Below are 19,757 nucleotides of genomic sequence, written 5' to 3' on the forward strand. Positions count from 1 at the left end.
TATTTCTCTCGATCTAATTAGCGAACATTTTGTTGACTAACCGCTGATATGTAGCTCCGACATTATTCAGCCCGGAGGGCATGACTTTATAACAATATACGTTTGTTGGGGTCATGAAGTTAGTATGTTCGTGGTCCGCAAGAATCATCACAATCTAGTTATACCTAGAATACGCATCCGTGAAGGACATGAGCTCATGATCTGTCATGGCATGTACCAACTGATCAATCCTTGGTAATGGAAAGCAATCCTTGGGGCAAGCTTTATTCAGGTCAGAGAACTCGATGCAGGTCCTCCATTTTTCGTTTGGCTTTGGGACCGGCACGGGATCGGCCACCTAGATCAGGTATTTTGCTCCATGAATGAACCCGTATTTTAACAATCGAGCTACTTCTTCCTCAAGTGCTTCAGCTTGGACTGTTCCCAAACGTCTTTGTTTTTGGGATTTAGCAGGCACGCTCTTATCCAAATTTAAAGTGTGCATGATCACACTCGAGCTTATTCCCACCATGTCTTCATGTGACCAGGCAAAAACGTCCAGATTCTCTTGTAATAAATTGATCAGCTCCTTCTTCCTTTTGTCGTCAAGATTTTTTCCAATCTTAACGACTCTTGAAGCTTCTTTGGGATCAATTTTTACTTCCTCGAGCTCCTCAATAGCTTGGAGTTCTGCCTTGTCTTCGCCCATTCGTGGGTCAATGTCTTCACGTGGGGTGACGTCACTATCCTCTACTTGCTGAGGTTCTTCCATCCCATAAGTACCTTCTACTCCCTAGGACTCCTTACCTCTGTTACTTATGACCATAGTTTGATGCCCGGGTTGTGATTTTCCCTTCATAGAAATGCTATAGCATTCTCTGGCAGTGATTTGATCACCTCTGATGGTACATATTCCCACAGTTGAGGGGAATTTTATTACTAGGTGGCGAATAGAAGTTATGGATTCAAATGCCAACAACGCAAGTCGGCCCAAAATTGCATTGTATACAGCTGGACAGTCAATCACAATGAACTCAAGTAACTTGAAGAAAATTCATGAGCCTTCTCCCAATGTTACCACTAATTCAATCGTCCTGATGGCTGCTGACCCTTCGCCAGAAAATTCGTACAGAGTCATTGAGGTCGCCTTCAGTTCTGTGACAGAAAACCCCATTTTTTCCAAGGTGGACCTAAAAAGTAGATTCACAAAACTCCCGTTATCTACCAATGTACTCCATACCCTCTGGTTGGCGAGCTGAATGGTTATGACCAAGGGATTGTTATGTTTGAATTAGATGTGGCTAGCACCCTCTTCTGTAAAATTGATTGGTTGTTTTTCCAATCGCTGTTGTTTCGATAACCGCTATTCTGGGACGAATTCCACTCCGTTGTGGGATTTCAGTTCGTTAAAATACCTCTTCTGGGCCCCTCTACTTGTGCCTGCTAAATGAGGTCATCCTGAAATGGTGGTTATATCTCCTCCTATTATCGAAGGAGGATCGTCCTGATTAAGTTGAGCTCCGATTTGATTTACTAGAGCTTTGGGATCTGGCAGAGCGTTTGGTCCAGCGGGCTGATTAGGGACCACCCGATTTCGGGTGTATTGGGCCAAAGGACCTGCTCTAATAAGATTTTCAATCTCATCCTTCAGCTGTCGACAGTCATCAGTGTTATGACCGATATCATTATGAAATCGGTAGAACTTTGAAGGATCTCTCTTCGCTCTTTGATTTTTCAACGGTTCTGGCTTTTTCCATGGAAGGCGAGTAGAATATTACAGGAAGATGCGCTCCCTAGTATCCGTGAGGTCGGTATAAGTGGCATAAATAGGCTTGAATTTCTCCCCAGATTTATTTTTCTTTGTTCTACTCTAGTCTCCCTCACCATTTCCCTTCCTTTTGTTACTCCCCCTTTGGTTATTCTGGAGTAACGGTTTGAGTCATAGCTGCAACGTCCGTTACCGATCCAACGGGTTGGACAGGGAGCTGGCTGGTTCCTGCGATGGAAGCTCACGCCTCTTCCAGGTTAATCCATCTTTGAGCTCGTGCCAAGAACTCGTCCATACTATTAACTCATTTTCTCTGTAATTCTTACCACAAATCGCCTCCAACAAGGATTCCCATCCTCATTGCCATAAACTTGGAGCTGTCATCGGCATCTCTAGCCCATTCAGAGACATTGGAAAACCTACTTAGATATGCCTTCAAGGTTTCGCCAGGTTGCTGCTTTACATTGGCTAATGAATCAGCCTTAACCCGAGCTGTCTGGGAAGCCCGGAATGCTTTCTTGAAATCAGAAGAAAACTTCTTCCATGAGCTTATAGAATGCCTCTTGTACTGTTTAAACCACTGCCTAGCTGGCCCAATCAATTGGTACCAGAGCAGTATTAATAATTTTTTTTAAATCTCATTTCGCTGCGTATCTCTGATTTACACTTCTTATACCAACAATTGGTACCAGAGCAGTCTACATATATATAAATATATATTAAATGTTGTGTGGGTTTCTTGCATTTGTTATATTTATGTTGATATGTATCTTGAATGGATGAATATGTTTTTCAAATGTATGGTTGAATGATGGATCGTTAATTATATGGTACTATTGGGTTAAGAATTTGAATTTCTAGATCTTGTGTAAGCCAAAAAGGACATAGGATTTTTCTAAAAAAAAAATTTTGAAATTAAGATCTAAAAAAATTTGTACACAAAGAAGAGAAAGGACCCGAGCCATGCAGCTAGGAGTCACACAACTCGAGCCTCCAGCCAAGTGCACCAATCCCACGACTCCATGCTTCCTTTGCGCGAGCCTCGCTGCTCCCTTGCCTCCTGTGCAGACGAGCCTCGCGGCTCCCCTGCTGCGTGCGCCAACCTCTGGTCCGAGCCCCTGCCAAACTACACCTGCCTGGGCGCCCACCTGCATGCATCAGCCACCCAGCCACACACACCTGATCCCCTTGGCTCACCTTGTAGTCGCATGCCTTAGTGATCTATGGAATCATTCTTGGTTCCTAAGTTAGATCCTATTTTGTGCAATTAATCTTTTATTTAATTAAATTTTAAATTATTTGAATTTAAAAGATTGATTATCTTATTTTATTTTTGTTAGAAAAATAAAATATCTTTTAGTTGATTAAGATTTTATCTTAAGTTTAAATAATTATTTGAATTTGATTCTTTAATTATTTAAATTCGACTAAATTAAAAAGTTGACAGAATGGTTAATTAATTAAAATTTAGTTTTAATTAAAAATAATAATTGGAAAGTTAATTTCTATTTAATTAGTTTGCCTAAAAAATTCATAAAGATTAGCAAGAAAGCTTAAAAGAGAGGAGAAGCATTCTTGGAGTCTTGAAAACAACCTTAAGGCTATTTTGTAATTTTATTTCTATTTTTTCAAAGGTTGTAAATTTAGAAATACCCAATAGTACTCAAATCATCATTTATTGTTTATTTATTTATTTATTGTATTTATTTAAATAAATTTTAATTAATGTTTTATTGATAACATGATCATGCATTAGTCAATTACATATCATTCATGAAACCCCACGCAGTTTTCATTAATCATACATCTTTTAGAAACATGAGTATTTAGGATTGTCCTAATTGTTTATATGAATTGTTTTGGAGAAATCAATTGAATGTAAACTAATAAGTATTAAATTACTTAAAATTTGGTAACTCACACCATAATAAAGGCAATAGTTATTATAGGCCTTTAAGATAACGAACTCTATTTAAATAGTGTTTTAGTAAAGTTAGATGAATGTAATGGGTAATTATCTAGATCACGTTAATTGTAGAAACATGCTCTTTTATAATTAAATGTATTTTGTAATTAATTACATTCATAGGGTTATTAATAAACTAGTAATTAATTTAGAATTAATTAATTAGTTTAATAAAGCACATTATTTCTAAAATAGTAAGTGGGAGAAGATGACCATCTCAATGTGACTTATGGTCTCCATTATTAGTACAACACTGTAAGATATAAATAGGGTCTCGAGGTGGCTTTCTTTCTGTCCCCCTAAGGAAGGTTTCTAGACATATTAATATCAAGGTTGATTTCTAACAAAGATAGGAAGGAGTGATGTATTATAGGCTTCACCGACCCTAAGGCGGCACTCTCTAAGTTAAGTCATGAATTCTGAAATAATGGGTTCCACTTACAAAGATGCAATTAAGCATTTGCAGTGGATAATTGCATCTTGGCCAAACCGGCGGTACTTTATATTTAAAAGAGAAAATAAAGAGTTATTTTAAGTTTTAAATAATAAAGATAAGATTTCTTATAAAGTTTTTGCATTTAACTTGACTGAGCCTAAGACGGCACTTTATTTGTTGGGTAGTTTTATCATGGAATAATAAATATTTATTTATGTGTTTTAATTATTGCACTCTTGCATCATATTTACTTTTCGAATAATTGATATTTTTCAAATAGTAATATTATTATATTTTATTTCATTCAGTAACGTCGAACGGTGGCAATCCAATAACTGCTTTACTTTCACTTGAAAAACTTAATGGTGATTATTTTATAAGATGGAAATCGATTCTGAATCTGATGCTAATCTGTGAGAACCATAAATTTGTCCTGGTTGAGGAATCTCCTGAAGAGCCCGCTGCCAATGCCCCAAAGAATATTCGAGACAAATATGATGCCTGGATTCAATCCAACTTTAAGGATAAGTGTTACATGCTTGTGAGCATGAATGATATTCTGAGAAGAAAGCATGAACCCATGAAACTACTTTCGAGATAATGGAATCTCTGCAGACCATGTTTGGGGAGCAATCTGATCAAAGTAGACATGAGGCTACTAGAACCTACATGACTACTAAGATGAAGAAAGGTGTTTCTGTGCATGAACATGTCTTGAGCATGATTAACGTGATTCATGAAGTAGAAATACAAGGGGTCATCATTGATGAGCGTACACAAGTAAGCATCATACTTGAATCACTCACTCTTGCTTTCTCTGCGTTAACGACCAACTATATTATGAATAAGTTAGAATTCAACATGACCCAGCTGTTAAATGAACTCCAAACATTTAAGTCTCTTAACAAAACCATGACCAAAGAGACTGAAGCAAATGTGGCAGAGGATAAACCTTCAACCTTGAAGGAGAAAACCAAGAAGAGGAAGAAGAACAATGACAAGGAGAAAAGTAAGGACAAGGAGTCCAACAAAGGCAAGAAGGCACCAACAGCCAAGGAGAAAAAGAATGAAAGCAACTCCAAGAAGAAAGAATCGAAAGGAAAATGTTTCCCCTATGGAGTTGACGGTCATTGGAAGAGAAATTGTAAAAAGCATCTCACTGTGCTGAAAAGGAGAGGTAAATTTAATTTGCTTGTACTTGAAGCTTGTGTAGTGGAAGATGATATGTCATCCTGGGTTTTAGATTCAGGAGCCACTAACCATATTTGTTCTTCTATGCAGATACTTGAGTCGTCAATGGAACTGGCTGATGATGAGGTGACAATGCGAATTGGAAGTGGAGCGCTCGTTTCATCTAGAGCAAAGGGAACAGTTTGTTTACATTTTAGGAAAAAATATCTTGTTTTGAACAAAGTTTATTTTATTCCTTAATTTTCTAGAAACTTAGTTTCTTTTCCTATGTTGCAGGAACAATTTTTTTTATATTTCTTCTAATAATAATGTGATTGTTATTTCGAAGAATGGTTATAAAAATTTGTCAAGCAAAACATACAAACGGATTGTATATGCTCAAACGTAATGAATGAACGCTAAATAACTCAAAACTATTTAAATTAGCAAAACTGCAAGGAACACAAACGACAAAAATTTTCAAATGAGGATGACACATATCTTTGGCATCTTAGATGCAACGTCCCAATTTTGCTACTAAGGCTTAGTGCCTTGATTACTATGGCAGAAGGGCATAATTGGATGTTTATGTGTTAGTATGATTTAATTTTGATTATATATGGGAATTTATGATTTATATTATGATATGACTACTTATGCATGTTTAAGTGTATTAAATATGCTTATAGGCCCGTTTCTAGTAAAAAGGGCATTTTCGTAATAGTAATTCGTTGATGGTATATCTGTAATTAAATGTGCTTTGTGAGTGGGACCACATTATTATGTGGATATATTTGAGATGTCTGGCACAAGGTGATCCTAGTGAGCAATTTGGCAGAAAATCACATAGGGTATTAATACCCAACTCTGGGTGAGCCTAGGGGTATTTTTGTAATTTGGGGAATTACTGGGGGTATTGTAGTATGAGTTATAATTGAGGGAAAATATTTGTATATGGGTGATTATTGGAATTAATTGGGAATTTTAAGTGTAATTCAAGGTTTAGTGGGAATGGGTGTCGAATGACCAAAATACCCTTGGAAGTTTAGAATGGGATTTATTGTATTAAGGGATAAAGTGGTCTTTTGACCAATACACTAGACTAAAGCCAAAGGGGCAAAAGGATCTGGGCAATCATGTTCTCTTTCTCTCTCTCTCTCTCTCTCTCTCTCTCTCTCTCTCTCTCTCTCTCTCTCTCTCTCTCTCTCTCTCTCTCTCTCTCTCTCTCTCTCTCTCTCTCTCTTAGCATAGGCTAATTGTCTCCAAGCTTATGAGTGTGGAATTCTTGAAGCCTTCAACCTAGGAATGATCTAAGCTGGGATTGGAGGCTGCTAAGAGCTTCAAAAGCTTAAGGATTTGAGTATTCGCGAAGGAATTCAGAGGTAAAAATCCTTGAACTTATTCCTTTATGATGTTCTTGGGAAAAGTTTTGAGTTAGTCCTGTTATGTTCTTAAATTTTGGATTTGGGAGTGTTTTTTAGACTATGGATTGTTGTTTGCTGAGTATCTGAGTTGCTAGTGTTGTTTCGTGGTCAAAAATTGATTGGAATGATGTTTTTGTAAGGTTTTGAGTTGGTTTACGATTTCTAAAATCGCAGAATTTATCGATTAGCAAGGCCATGTCGCGACACTGTTCTTGTGGCGTCGCAGCCCGCATGAACTCAGCGAGGTAGAAGGTGCCTCGAACTGACTTAGCACCGCGGTGCTTGGTGGGTTTCTCCGCAGCGCATGTGCAGGGATTTTTGGGTTCGAGGCTCTCTGTCTAGAGGCGCCCCGCGGCCCTTCAGGGGTGGGCTGCGGCTTTAATTGGGGAAAGTGGCCAAATGAGGTTTTGAGTAGCAAGGACTCAAACCTAAGGGCCCGGGAAGGGTTCTACTACCCGGTTTAGTATAATTCAAGGTCCCAAAGGCTAGGACTCAATCTTAAAGCTCTCAATTGGTTTAGTTCTTGATAGATATCTGTTAATATGTTATGACTAGAGGTACCGCAAGGCTCGAGAGGAAATGATCGTGCTCGTTGTCATTTTACCCTATCCCTCAGGACTTAAGGGAAGAAAAATGACACTTACATCGAGTGTAGGGTGTACGCCCCAAATATAGGGAACGAGAATGACCGTGTCATGAATCTGTTTATGGTTAAATGTATGTTTTGTTTGAATCTATGTTGTTATAATTGTATGTAATGAACGCTCGGTCGGGAGGTCGTTATTGTCATTACATGTGTAATGTATGCCATAGTGGTGGGGCCATAATGCGAATGCAATATCCACCATAGTGGCGGGGCCATTGTGAATATGTGACATCCATCTACTTAGCATGAGTCGCATATTGTTTGGAAAATCTTTGTGAACCAATTGTGGTTATAGAGTATGCAATGCATGTTAATGTTTATCTAGATATATTTATGAGCTGTGTGGGTTTTCTTGCTGAGCCTTGGCTCACGAGTGCTTCATGGTGCAGGTAATGGCGAAGGAAAGTTGGACCATCCATTTATTGCTGAGTTGTAGGGGCGGCATGTACATACTCAGCCTGCTTTGCCGCCACGGACGAGATATGTTTAGAAGCAAGATTCATTAGTTTAGAATTTGTCGCTCAGGTTGGTTATATCTGTAATTTTGATAAACTTGTATTTTATTTAGAATTTTTGGGATCCTATGTAACTATTCAATCCTTTTTAATGAACAGTTCAACTTACCAACCAAAAACTTTTAATACCTAAACTATCGTTTATCCTTAATTACATTTTGAAGTCCAAATGACTCGCTTAACGAGTTAAGCACTATATTTAACACACGGGGTAACGATCTTAACTATTTAGGGTTTTACAACTTGGTATCAGAGCTACCAAGGTTTATTATTTCTTGTAGATTGGCTAGGCATGTACACTCGTCGCTAAAGATAAGCTCGACTCATGGTTTGGTAACTAATGATGTGATTATATGCCTAATTGCTTAAATGAAATATATATGCCTTATCTACATGCTTGACTAGAGAGCATGAGTTATAGTGATAGGGCCTGGCCCTTGACTGCTAGGTAAATAATTCATTTGAACGAACTTTTAACACTTGTTCCACTTTTGGAAGACCCTGCATTATATCTCCAGATCTCAATTTTTCATATATAAATGTAACTAATGTATCTCCTTCGAAAAAAATGTCTCCATAATGGCCATGAACAGTTGCTCCTGGAGTGGCTAAATAAAGCTTCACCAATCTTATTACTACAGAATCAATTTGAACAATTATAACTTGACCCAATTTTAGGTGTGGTCCATGTTTGACTATAAATACATTATCACAAAAAAAATTCCCAAGGCTAATTATTGTGGATTCTTTTTATAATAATTATTATAAAAATAGTGTCAATTCAAGTTGAATGGATTCAAATGAGTGTTACTACAAGGATCGGATTTATAAACTATCTCATTTTCTCCCATTAAATAATATTGAAGTACTAGAAAAGGGTGTGTGAAATTATCAAGTTGCAAATATTTAGTTACCGAGATCTGATTATGAGTTTTTAAAAGGTAATAAAAGTTCTCAATTTGAGAGGATGCTCCTAAAGGGCCTAACGAAATCCTAATTGGAATCAGAGGGTCTATTTTAATTGATTCTTTTATCCCATTGGAATATTGTACATCGTTGAATGGACTAATTTGAAAACAACTAGATGATGAAAAAAATATCAAAGATTGAGATTCCTTACTTCTATTCAACAATGTATTAATAGTTCTTTGATTTTGTCTAAGTGCTTGTTGAATCTTTTCGTTGGAATAAATAGAATAAAATGGATTGGTACAATCTAACCAATTATCATAGATCAATCCTAAACCTAACGAATCATTTCTTCTTTTTTTTATATACCAAATATTGGGTTTCGCTAAATTGATTCTTAGGAAATCGCGAATCAGAACAGTTGTACTTACTTCAATAAAGTAAATGTGGGCTTCTTAGCTAGAAGAACTTTTGTTTTCTTGATCCCTGTTCAACATTAAACACGTACGAACTAATTGAATACTAGTTTCAAAAATTCCCAAAATGGGTTTGCCATTTCCATAAAGAATATTGTTATCCCTGTTTCTTCCAACATGTACAGATCCACTCTGTAAGTCCATGGGTCACTTTCCTGGGAGTTAAGGCCCAGACCAGGCCCATTAGGCGAAGGGAAAATGGGTATTGGCAGCCCAAGTCTTGGCAAGGCCCAAAGGGCTACCGGGAGAGTAAGCCGAGACCATCATCAGAGCAGGTTGTATAAACCTGGGACCACGTACCGGGATGTCCCCTTAGGTATGGTAAAGGAGGTCGCAGCTCCCAAGTCCAAGATTGGGTTGGGATCTCCGTGGGTGAACCCGGGTCCTGGTAAATGAAACTAGGCCCTGGTAAATGGAGGGGGACCTTGGTAAACGGACCTGGATGGGTTGTCCGAGTTTGGCGTGATAAAGTGTCCCCGATGCTGACATTGTCCCATGAAGCGTGGGGGTTGTCCCCACACTTAGCCTGCAGAGGAGGCTACCTCAGGATTGTACGTCCTTGGTTGAGAACTACACCGCCATTTGTCTGACCAATCTTGTCCCCCAAATCTTCCTCGTAGCCCATAACACCCAGACTGAAACACCATTTTTTCGCATGTCTTAGAATAAGATCTTGTTCGGGCTGGCCCAATGGGCTTCGATTAATGTATGTTTCATATTTCAATCCTTTGTATTGGGCTCCCATTAGAGAATCCAATGGTATTTACACCCTTATTGGGCCTCGATTAGCCCGGCCCAAGCCCAATGCACTCATGTGCCTATAAATACGAATAGTAATGCACTAAGGAGGGGAGGCTAGCTTTTGATTGTAAGCAGTTACTCTGCTCAAACTTATAGAAAACTCCATTGTCAAAAGTTCTCTAAGCTCTAATACAACTGTCTCGTGGACTAAGGCCCATTAACGCCCCAACCACGTAAAAACCTTGCTTGCATTCTCTAAATCCTTTCTTTTTAAGCTCTCTTATCTTTTATAATTCTAGTTTCCGAAAAATTTGGTACACCCAGATACACATCGATGTTTAGTATGTATCTTTGTTATTTATGGCCATCGTGTTTGTATATGTTCTTATTAGTTTGTGGTGATCTGTTTATTCCACTCGAACTTATTGTTAACTGCTCGAATAAGAGGAATAGCATGGGCTTCATAAAGGACCTCTAACAGCCGTATTCACATTCTACTTGTTAATTTGGATGCCATACTTGATGCCCTATTGGTTACCTATCACAGAGAGAATTTTTCCAAAGCTATTTACACATCAATGCTATGTTTGTATTGAAATTTACAGAAAGGAATTAACCTTGCTAGGTCTTTAGAGAAGAAATAAATGGGGATAGAAGTTAGTACAAACTGTATGAATTGTTTCTTCATATTGGTTCTTCTTATGGAATATAGGGTGATAAATTAGTTAGTATGAATTGTCCTTTCCCTTTATTTTTCTCCTGAGTTGCATAGGTCTAGTTTCCTGGTTTCCTTTACTCTCAAATGTGATAAGTTTCAATTCTTGTATTTAATGACCTTATTTGTTTTATTTTTCCTTTGAAATTAGTTTCTCTCTATGTTCTTTGTTCTTTTTGTTTTTCTTGATTTATATTATTTCTTTATGGGAGTGATTTTAGTAACAATAAGAAACTAGCTTTTGGTGTTGAAGAGAATGACTTTCTGATCATCCCTTGGTCATTTGTTTCTATGTTTTCTGCTTTTGCGGTAGCAATTGAATCTTGTTGTTCTATGCTCTTTATGTGTTGATAATTAAGTAACACTTTTATTTTTTGAACAGGTCAGTACGTCAGAGCTGTCTTTCTACATTTATGCTTCGTACTTCCTAGAAATTTCATGATGGTTCTGAGTTTTTATCTGTTTGTGGCTTCCTAGGATTGGATCTTTAAATTAATGCTCTTTAAATTAATACATGCAGGTTCTGAGTTTTTCTCTGTATTTCTTGTTTAATTTTAGAGGGAAGAAGCAATATGTTTTGTTGCTTCAATCGTTGTTTTGCATGGTAGTACATCTTGCTTTACCCTGCTGTTTCGTCAAGTTTTGGAGTTATTACAAATTTAATTTAAACTTTATATGGTTATAGGTGGAAACTAGCTTAAGTCTTATGTTCTTAATAATAAAAGGACTTTTATTTTACAATGTGCAGGTATATTGAGATGATTTCTTTGGAGCAATTCTTGACAACATTTGTAGTTGAGGCCTTTAGAATGGAAGAATGTATTTCACTAATTTTTTTATACATTTCTTGTTTTGTATTTAGCGATAAAGGAATCTGAATTGGGCATAAATTATGTTGTAATATGATTTCTTAAGCCTAGACTAGTAGACTAAATATTGTAATTACATTTTGAGTAATTAATAAAAATCTATTTATGTTACCTTATTTGGCTTCAACTTTCATATTTGTTTTCCTAGTTTTGTGTAAGTAAAAAAAGATTATGTTTCTCTAAGTTAATATAACACATGTGTTATACTAAAGTGTAGTATAACACAAAAAATGTGTTATACTAAAGTGTAGTATAACACCGAAAATGTGTTATACTAAAGTCCAGTATAACACAAATTTATAAGTATTGAAATGTGTTATATAATTGACTATAAATAACATAATTAAACACTTATCTATTTATTAAAATAACACAGAAATTATGTTATCGTTGACAGTATAATAACACATCTGTATAACAATGATAAAGTGTTATGTAAAGTACCCTGACCTACGATAACATAGTCGGTCTTAACACATCAAAAAGTGTTATGGTATGTTTTGATAACACATTTTCGGTGTTATTAAAAGCATTTTTTCTTGTAGTGTAAAGCTCAGGCCTGGTCCCAGCCCGGACATACATAGTCCGGGAGGTGAAATATCCAATAGGACATACGGGCTAGCCCAAGTCCTAACCCGGACATGCGTGTCCCGGGGATATAAAATACCTAAAAATTGGTTGACCGAGCGTGGTCCCAAACAACCAAATACCCGTCCGCGTCATCTCTGCAATAGCACAGAACTATTGGAGCACGAGTCTCAGGTATAAGTGTCTAAAAGTAGTCTTATAAATGCCCCAGGCCGTGAGAACATAACCTAGGTTTTATAATAAGCTAGTCAGCTAATCCCTGATGGTCTAGACCGTCAAAACCTGAACACTTGAGACGGGACGAATAGATTTAGTGATAATTATCAACTCCCTAATGGCCTAGGCCATTGGAACCTGAGCAATAGGATTAAAGCGAGTTGATAAGTTAAAATCTAAAGATCTCGGGTGGTTCGAGCTATTGGAGCCCATATTGTAAAACCAGAATAGTCTAATCCAGGCTGTCGAGACCCAAAGACGGGTCACCGGAAGAGTCATTTTCTGCAACTTTTCCCCAACAGTCCCGGTCGTTGGAACCAGAACCGGACATTTGACTCGTTTACACAAGGTGGTGGAAACACTTAGTAAAAGTTTAACGAATGGAAACAGGAAAGCCTTATGCAAGAAATGAAGTAAATGCGAATATAAAAATTGTCTTAGACGCACCCGTGTCCATAAAAATGTTACAATAATAAAAAAAAAAAAAAGAGAGAAAAACAAATAGAAGACCCAGCCTAGGCTTCGTCGTGCCCCGATGCCTCCAGGTTAGCTCCGTCTGCCTCTTCCTCGTCCAAGGGTTCGGCTTCTTCTTTCTCCTTGGCCTCAAATTTGGCTCTCTTCGCAACGGGGTCGGGGTAGAGCAAGAGGTTCATGTTCTTGTCCTGGAGCCAGGCCATGTAGATGGCCTCGTCAAAGGTGAAATCCAGCATGGCGTCCGCCTTTTCTTTCTCACGATGGGTCTCATCATGCACCGTCACCTCCTGTCGGAATAGGTCGTCCAATTCGTGGACTTGAGACTCAAGACCGATGATCCTCTCCCGGTCCTAGGTAGACTGGGCTTTGGCCACCTCCTGCAGGGTCTTTACTCGAAGAAGCTCCGCCTCCAAACCGACCACCAGCTTGCTATTCTCGGCCAGGACATAGTCTCTTCAAGTTGAAACTTCGTCCGGGCAGCCTCTTCGCGGTCCGCTTTGGCCTCAGCCACCTCCTTGGCAAGGGCTTCCTTAGCAGCTTCCCACTGGTTCACGGCCGCCTCTAACTTTAGTTGGCTTGTCTCCATTTTCATTGCGATCTTGGCCGCAAAGTACGCATTCCGGTGAGCCAATAGAGTGTCCTGGAAAGATTGAAGTTAGAAAAATCTGAAGAGTTAAAAGTGCAAGAAGACATGGGAGGTATAAACGGATAACTTACAGCAGTGGCCTGGTGGCGGAGAGCCTCGAAGATGAATAACATGTCCTTGTTTGCTATGGTGGCGTACTGCTTCAACTGGAGGTTGGACATAGTAGCCCCCACCTGATCCAGCAAATCTGCAGCAAACGGAGCCGTGTCTTGCCCCAGTTTACAACGGAACCCCGTCTCAGCAGCAAGCTGGTTGACAATCGGCTGGGAAGCACTAAAAGTTGTTGGATGCTCCAAGAACTCGGCTTGACGATGAATCATCAGGGCCCAGTAAACCTCCTCCCTCTTCTCCCAGCCATTCTCCCATGTCTGGGACACTAGTTTGGATTGTTCCTCCCTCAAAACCGCCTCTCCCTCTTCGGGCAGATCCGGATGGACGGGCAGCGCGGGCGCTTCCGAAAGTTCCTTGGCGGCGAGATGACTCTCCTCGAAGGATTCCTCGGCTGAGTCAGTGCCTTTGATCTTGGCCCTCTTTGTCCCTCTCGCAGCCTCACCCGCGCCCGAGTCCCCGGTCCTCTTCCCAGAACTCTGACTCACCAACGGGTCCCGTTCTAGGTCGATCACCGTAGGATGAGGAGGAGGAGCTGAGGTAGTTTTAGGATTAACTGTCTTGATCGAGACCACGGCTGAGGCCTCCCGGACTGAGTTAGGCTCCGACATCGAGCTCTCAAGGGTCGCATCCAAAGTTTTTGGCTTGGGTGTGCCTTTGGCGGTCTTTTTTTCCAAAGCACTTGCCTTGGCAGCCCAGACTTTAAGGGCCTTCTTCATTTTCTCCATGGGATTGGACATGTCAGAGCCTTCTGAAGTGAACAAACAAAAAGTGAATTAGCAAATTAAACAAGTCAAGGCAAATGAGTAATAACAAGACTAAAAGTACTCCGGGACGAACCCTTGTCTAGACCTTGAACTTGACTTAATTCCCCTAAGGTGAAGGAAGGGACTCGGTCTCCCGTGTCATGCGGGTCCAAGAAGTTCCCGTATTGAAGAAACCCGGACAAATACATGAGAGTTTCTTGATCTACAGTGATGGGAGATAAGGGTCTCATCTATACATCAGCCCCGAACAGGGGGCCTCGATAAGCTAGTCTATCCCTAACTAAGTCCCCAACTCGCGGAGCATAAGTCAAAAGCCAAGGTGAATTACCTAGCCCTGATACACTAGCACCGAGGGTCCCCATGTTCGGTTGGGCCTCGTCAAAGAGGACTTCCAACTCCTCGGAGGTGGCACTCTCCCTCTGCTCAGTCTGGTCCCACTTCCTTTTGGCCGCGTCTGCCAAGGCCGCGACCTCTACAACCCTGATGTGCTCAAGGACCAGCTCCTCCCTCAATGTCGGGCCTTTCTCACATTGTATCTCTTGGAGACTGGGGGCCTTGATCATTTGATTGGTCGCCAGCATCCCGACCACCCGGAGGTTCTCAGTGTTGATGTAGCCCCCTACGTCCAAATCTTTCGCGCATAACGCGGAGTAGAATTTCTTCCGGTCTAGGATAAACTGGGTGAGGGGAGTTTGGGCATAGGGTCCTGCCATCCAAGGCAATATATCGAAAATGAGGAATAAAAAATGAAAATAGGAAAGAAACTAGGGAACGGGAAGCCACTTTTCCACTCGCTGGAAGTCCAGCATCAACGTGGGGTTCTTTTCTAAAATAAACCTAGACATCATGAACCAGTAATGTCTGACATCCGGGGGTGCTTCCATGTGCTGGTAGAAGTAGCATAGTTTCTACGCGGTTTCAGCCTGTAGAAGTCGTCCAGGGTCTTGTCCTTGACGTTGACCTGCGGCTCCAGCTTGTAGAAATACAACAACTCTGCCGGTGTTGGATCGTGGATCTGCTTCGCTATGCAAAAGATGCTCCATCCCGCAAGCAGTCAGTATGCTTGAGGCAGGAGCTGGAATAGTGCAATCCCCACAAACTTGAAGAATTGCGCGAAGTAGTCATGAAGCGAGAGAGTGGATCCCGCACTAATATGGCCTACACTCCAGGCCCCGAACTCGCCCACGCCGGTGTCAGCCTTCTCCTCTTTTTTGACCAGGCGGTTATAGAATAGTCCAAGAGTCGACTCCATGCCCAAATGCTTCTCCAGGGCGTACAGCATCCGATAATTTCAAAACAGGTTCTACACCCCGTCCATCTCCCATCTGTTGCCACTGGGAGTCTTGGATCCTGATAGAGTGATAGGGGCCGCATTAACTTATTCTTCCGAATGAAGGGTAACGCTTGAGGTCATGGATGATGATCTGGGAGAAAAATAGAACAAAACAAACCACCAAGCATTCAGCACCAAAACCCAAGAAGGTTGGTTAAGGTACAGGGGCTCTCCTACGAACTGCTTGGAGGAGTCCCCTCCGGATCAGGTCCGGGATCACCAAGAAGCCATAGAACCCTGATCAGGAATGAAAACGAAAGGATCTAGTTGAATTTCTCCTAAGTTAGCCTACTGTCGATTGTCCGGGAACCCCCCAACCTTGAGGAGATCCGAGACAGCCCTGACTAGTTTTTTTTCCTAACCTAATCTAATGCACCCAGAGCTAGTCTAAACATAGGCGAGATCTAATAGCCTAAACAGAAAAATATGATGGTATGGCAAACGCAAGAAAATAAAAAGAAAAATTCAGGAAAACTTACTAGAAAAGGCTGGTCGTGAAGAATGGTGGTTTTCCGGCGACAGTGATGGTAAAATCGCGGCCTTGAACAGGTGAAGGCGGCTCAAAAGCTCGTCTATGGGATAGGCCGATGTCGTCTGCTTAGGTGAAGGTGCAAATATCGGGTGCGTTGGGAACAAGCGACGGCGAAGACGAAGTAGATGATGGAAAATGTCGTCAGCGAGCTCGGACATAAAAGGTCCTTTAAGCGTTTTTCTTTTCTGAGAATGTAAAGATGTCAAATGAAAATCTGAGGTTATTTATAAGAACTAGAAGGTTGTTTCGATCTAACGGTTCGGCGCGATCCCCCCCATCACACGGTCCTGGATCGTGCAGGGACATTAATGGACCTACTCGAGTACTAGATCATGGTACCCCATAGGCGTGATCCGTGCCGCCTCGATCCAACGGTCCAGAAAAAGAGCACCTCAAAGATCGTCCCATCCAATGGTTCTCTTTGTCGCAGAGATAATAATGGGAACATTCATGCGGATGAGACGCTTCATAAACTGAGCTGACATACTAGCCCTCAGCACAATAATCAATAGAATGTCTGCTGACCTTTCAAAACCAGGTGCTATCAATGCACCAGTCACAAAGGGACACGTGCGCCCTTCATGATGAAGTAAAGCAAACAGGAAGGTCTCCAGATGGCCCTGAAGTAAATGAACCGGGGCTCTGGTAAACGAACCCAGATCCTGGTAAGCAGTCTAGGCTTTTCGAATTTTGACCCGGACATCAAAGCAGGTTTTCACTCCGTGATCGATCAGCAAGCAGTGTTACCCGTCCGCGGACCCGTCGCCTTGGAAACAAGCCAGGAAGTGCTAAGATGGTCCGGGAGGGAGACAAGCCTCCACCGCGCAACCCAGATGAAGGCTTGGGGGGTAGTTGTTATCCCTATTTCTTCCAACATGTACGAATCCACTCTATAAGTCCATGGGCCACTTTCCTGGGAGTTAAGGCCCAGACCAGGCCCATTAGGCAAAGGGAAAATGGGTATTGGTAGCCTAAGTCTCGGCAAGGCCCAAAGGGCTACCGGGAGAGTAAGCCGGGACCATCGTCAGGGCAGGTTGTATAAACCCGGGACCGCGTACCGGGATGTCCCCTGAGGTACGGTAAAGGAGGTCGCGGCTCCCAAATCCAAGATTGGACCAGGATCTCCGTGGGTGAACCCGGGTCCTAGTAAATGAAACGGGGCCCTGGTAAACAGAGGGGGGCCTTGGTAAACGGACCTGGATGGGTTGTCCGATTTTGGGGTGATAAAGTGTCCCCAATGCTGACATCATTCCATGAAGCATGGGGGTTGTCCCCACGCTTAGCCTGCAGAGGAGGCTACCTCAGGATTGTACGCCGTTGGTTCAGAACTGCGCCGCCATTACTCTGACCGATCTTGTCCCCCAAATCTTCCTCGTAGCCCATAACACCCAGACTGAAACACTAGTTTTTCGCATGTCTTAGAATAAGATCTTATTCGGGCTGACCCAATGGGCTTTGATTAATGTATGTTTCATATTTCAATCCTTTGTATTGGGCTCCCATCAGAGAAGCCAATGGTATTTACACCCTCATTGGGCCTCGATTAGCCCGGCCCAAGCCCAATGCATTCATGTGCCTATAAATACGAATAGTAATGCACTAAGGAGGGGAGGCTAGCTTTTGATTGTAAGCAGTTACTCTGCTCAAACTTATAGAAAACTCCATTGTCAAAAGTTCTCTAAGCTCTAATACAACTGTCTCGTGGACTAAGGCTCATTAATGCCCCAACCACGTAAAAACCTTGCTTGCATTCTCTAAATCCTTTCTTTTTAAGCTCTCTTATCTTTTATAATTCTAGTTTCCAAAAACCCAGTAAACAAATATAATTTACAAGTCTAAGTTCTTTATTATCCTTTTCTTGCAACAAATCCTGGTAAAAAAGTGTTTCTAAATTTATACCGTTCGCAATTTCATATTTGATTACGGGTCGAACCAAAACAAAATATTTTTTCTTGGTAGGTGTGATCCATTGGACATGGATCCAATTTTTCAATTTTTTGGATTCCTTAATTTTTTTTTTTTACCCTTCCTAGTGGTATCAAGATGCCACTGTGGCAAAATATCTTATCCATCTCTACAGGAAACTGGATCTCTCTAGAAAAGATTTTAGGTTCAATCCTTTTTTTCTCCACTCGGACCAATCCGCCTACTGAGCTTCTTATATTTAAAGTTATTTGTGTATTTATTAAAATAATACTATTGTTTCGTACCATTGTGGAAGAAGATTCGAGTAAAATATGCACTTCTTCGGGAATGAAAAAAACGATCTATTTTTGTTTGATATTTTGGCTTAAGTTCTTTGATTCCTACATGCTCAATTAAATCCTCTTTTTTGAAGGTTGAATGCAAACCTATAACCCCATATTTAGTAATTCCGAAACTCTTTCTTCTGTATTGAGGATCATCAAAATAAGCAAGAATACTATTTTTATGAAAAATACCATTTATCGGTATTTCAATCGAAATACTAGAATGGAGCATTAGTTCGTTCTCTCGTTCTTGAATCCATTGGAATGGAATGATGAATCTATTTCTTCTCCTCTTTGTCAATAAAAAAATCAGAATTTTTGTGGAGAATAGAAGGGAATATTAAATTATAATGATCCCTATCTATAATTTGATTAAATTCTGAATAATCAGAAATACTGCTTTCCTTTTTACCAAAATAATCTGAACTAGCATGATGTCAATTAGCATGATGTTTATGAGTGTTGCTTATTGGATCAGATGTGAATTATGGAGCAGTTGTTGAATCTGTTATCATTGTCTGATGAGCTGAGTCATTGATTGCATATATACTTGGAGAGTTATGCCTCCAAGGCGATCAAAAAAACTAGTCGTCGATGAAATCTGAGCTAGAGATGATAACCAGGGTCAGAACCCTCCGTTAGCTCCTGAGAATTGGCACTAGATGTTTATTGAAATTCAAGTCAGACTATAGAGACAAGAAGAAAAAAATTACCAGTTGAGATAGCAGTAGGTTCCAACAAGGAACGATGCGCCAATAGTACCACTTGCTGCACTAGTACCAGCCGTACAGTAGCAGCCAGAGTTTCAAAAATGATGGGAACCATTATCTGAGTGGTTCAGAAAGCAGCACCCTCCTACTTTTGAGGGAGGGCCAGACCCACTGTGAGCTAAGCAGTGGATGAGTATGACCACCTCCATCGTGGACTTTATGAGGGTTGTAGGTAATTAGAGAGTGGCCTGTGCCACGTACGTCGCAGACCCAGACATCGCAGTATTAAGTTGGGATGAATTTCAGGATTTGTTCAACGAGAAATATTACAACAACGCAGTTCGAGCTGCAAAGGTAGATGAGTTTTCTAGATTGGTTCAAGACAACATGACTCTGAATGAGTATGCCCTGAAATTTGATAGGTTGGCCAAGTTTGCTTCTGACTTGGTGCAAACCATTTCTGCGATGAGAGACAGGTTTGTTCGGGGATTAAACCCCATGATAGCACGGGATGTTAGGA

General features: G+C 40.6%; 1 pseudogene; it reads right to left on the reverse strand.

Annotated features, from left to right (window-relative positions):
* Window positions 1-8,348: 8,348 nt before the first annotated feature.
* LOC133792218 (DNA-directed RNA polymerase subunit beta''-like) lies at window positions 8,349-19,515 on the reverse strand (annotated as a pseudogene).
* Between the last annotated feature and the right edge of the window lie 242 nt (window positions 19,516-19,757).

The sequence above is a fragment of the Humulus lupulus genome, chromosome 7, assembly GCF_963169125.1.
Source record: "Humulus lupulus chromosome 7, drHumLupu1.1, whole genome shotgun sequence".
Lineage (NCBI taxonomy): Eukaryota > Viridiplantae > Streptophyta > Magnoliopsida > Rosales > Cannabaceae > Humulus > Humulus lupulus.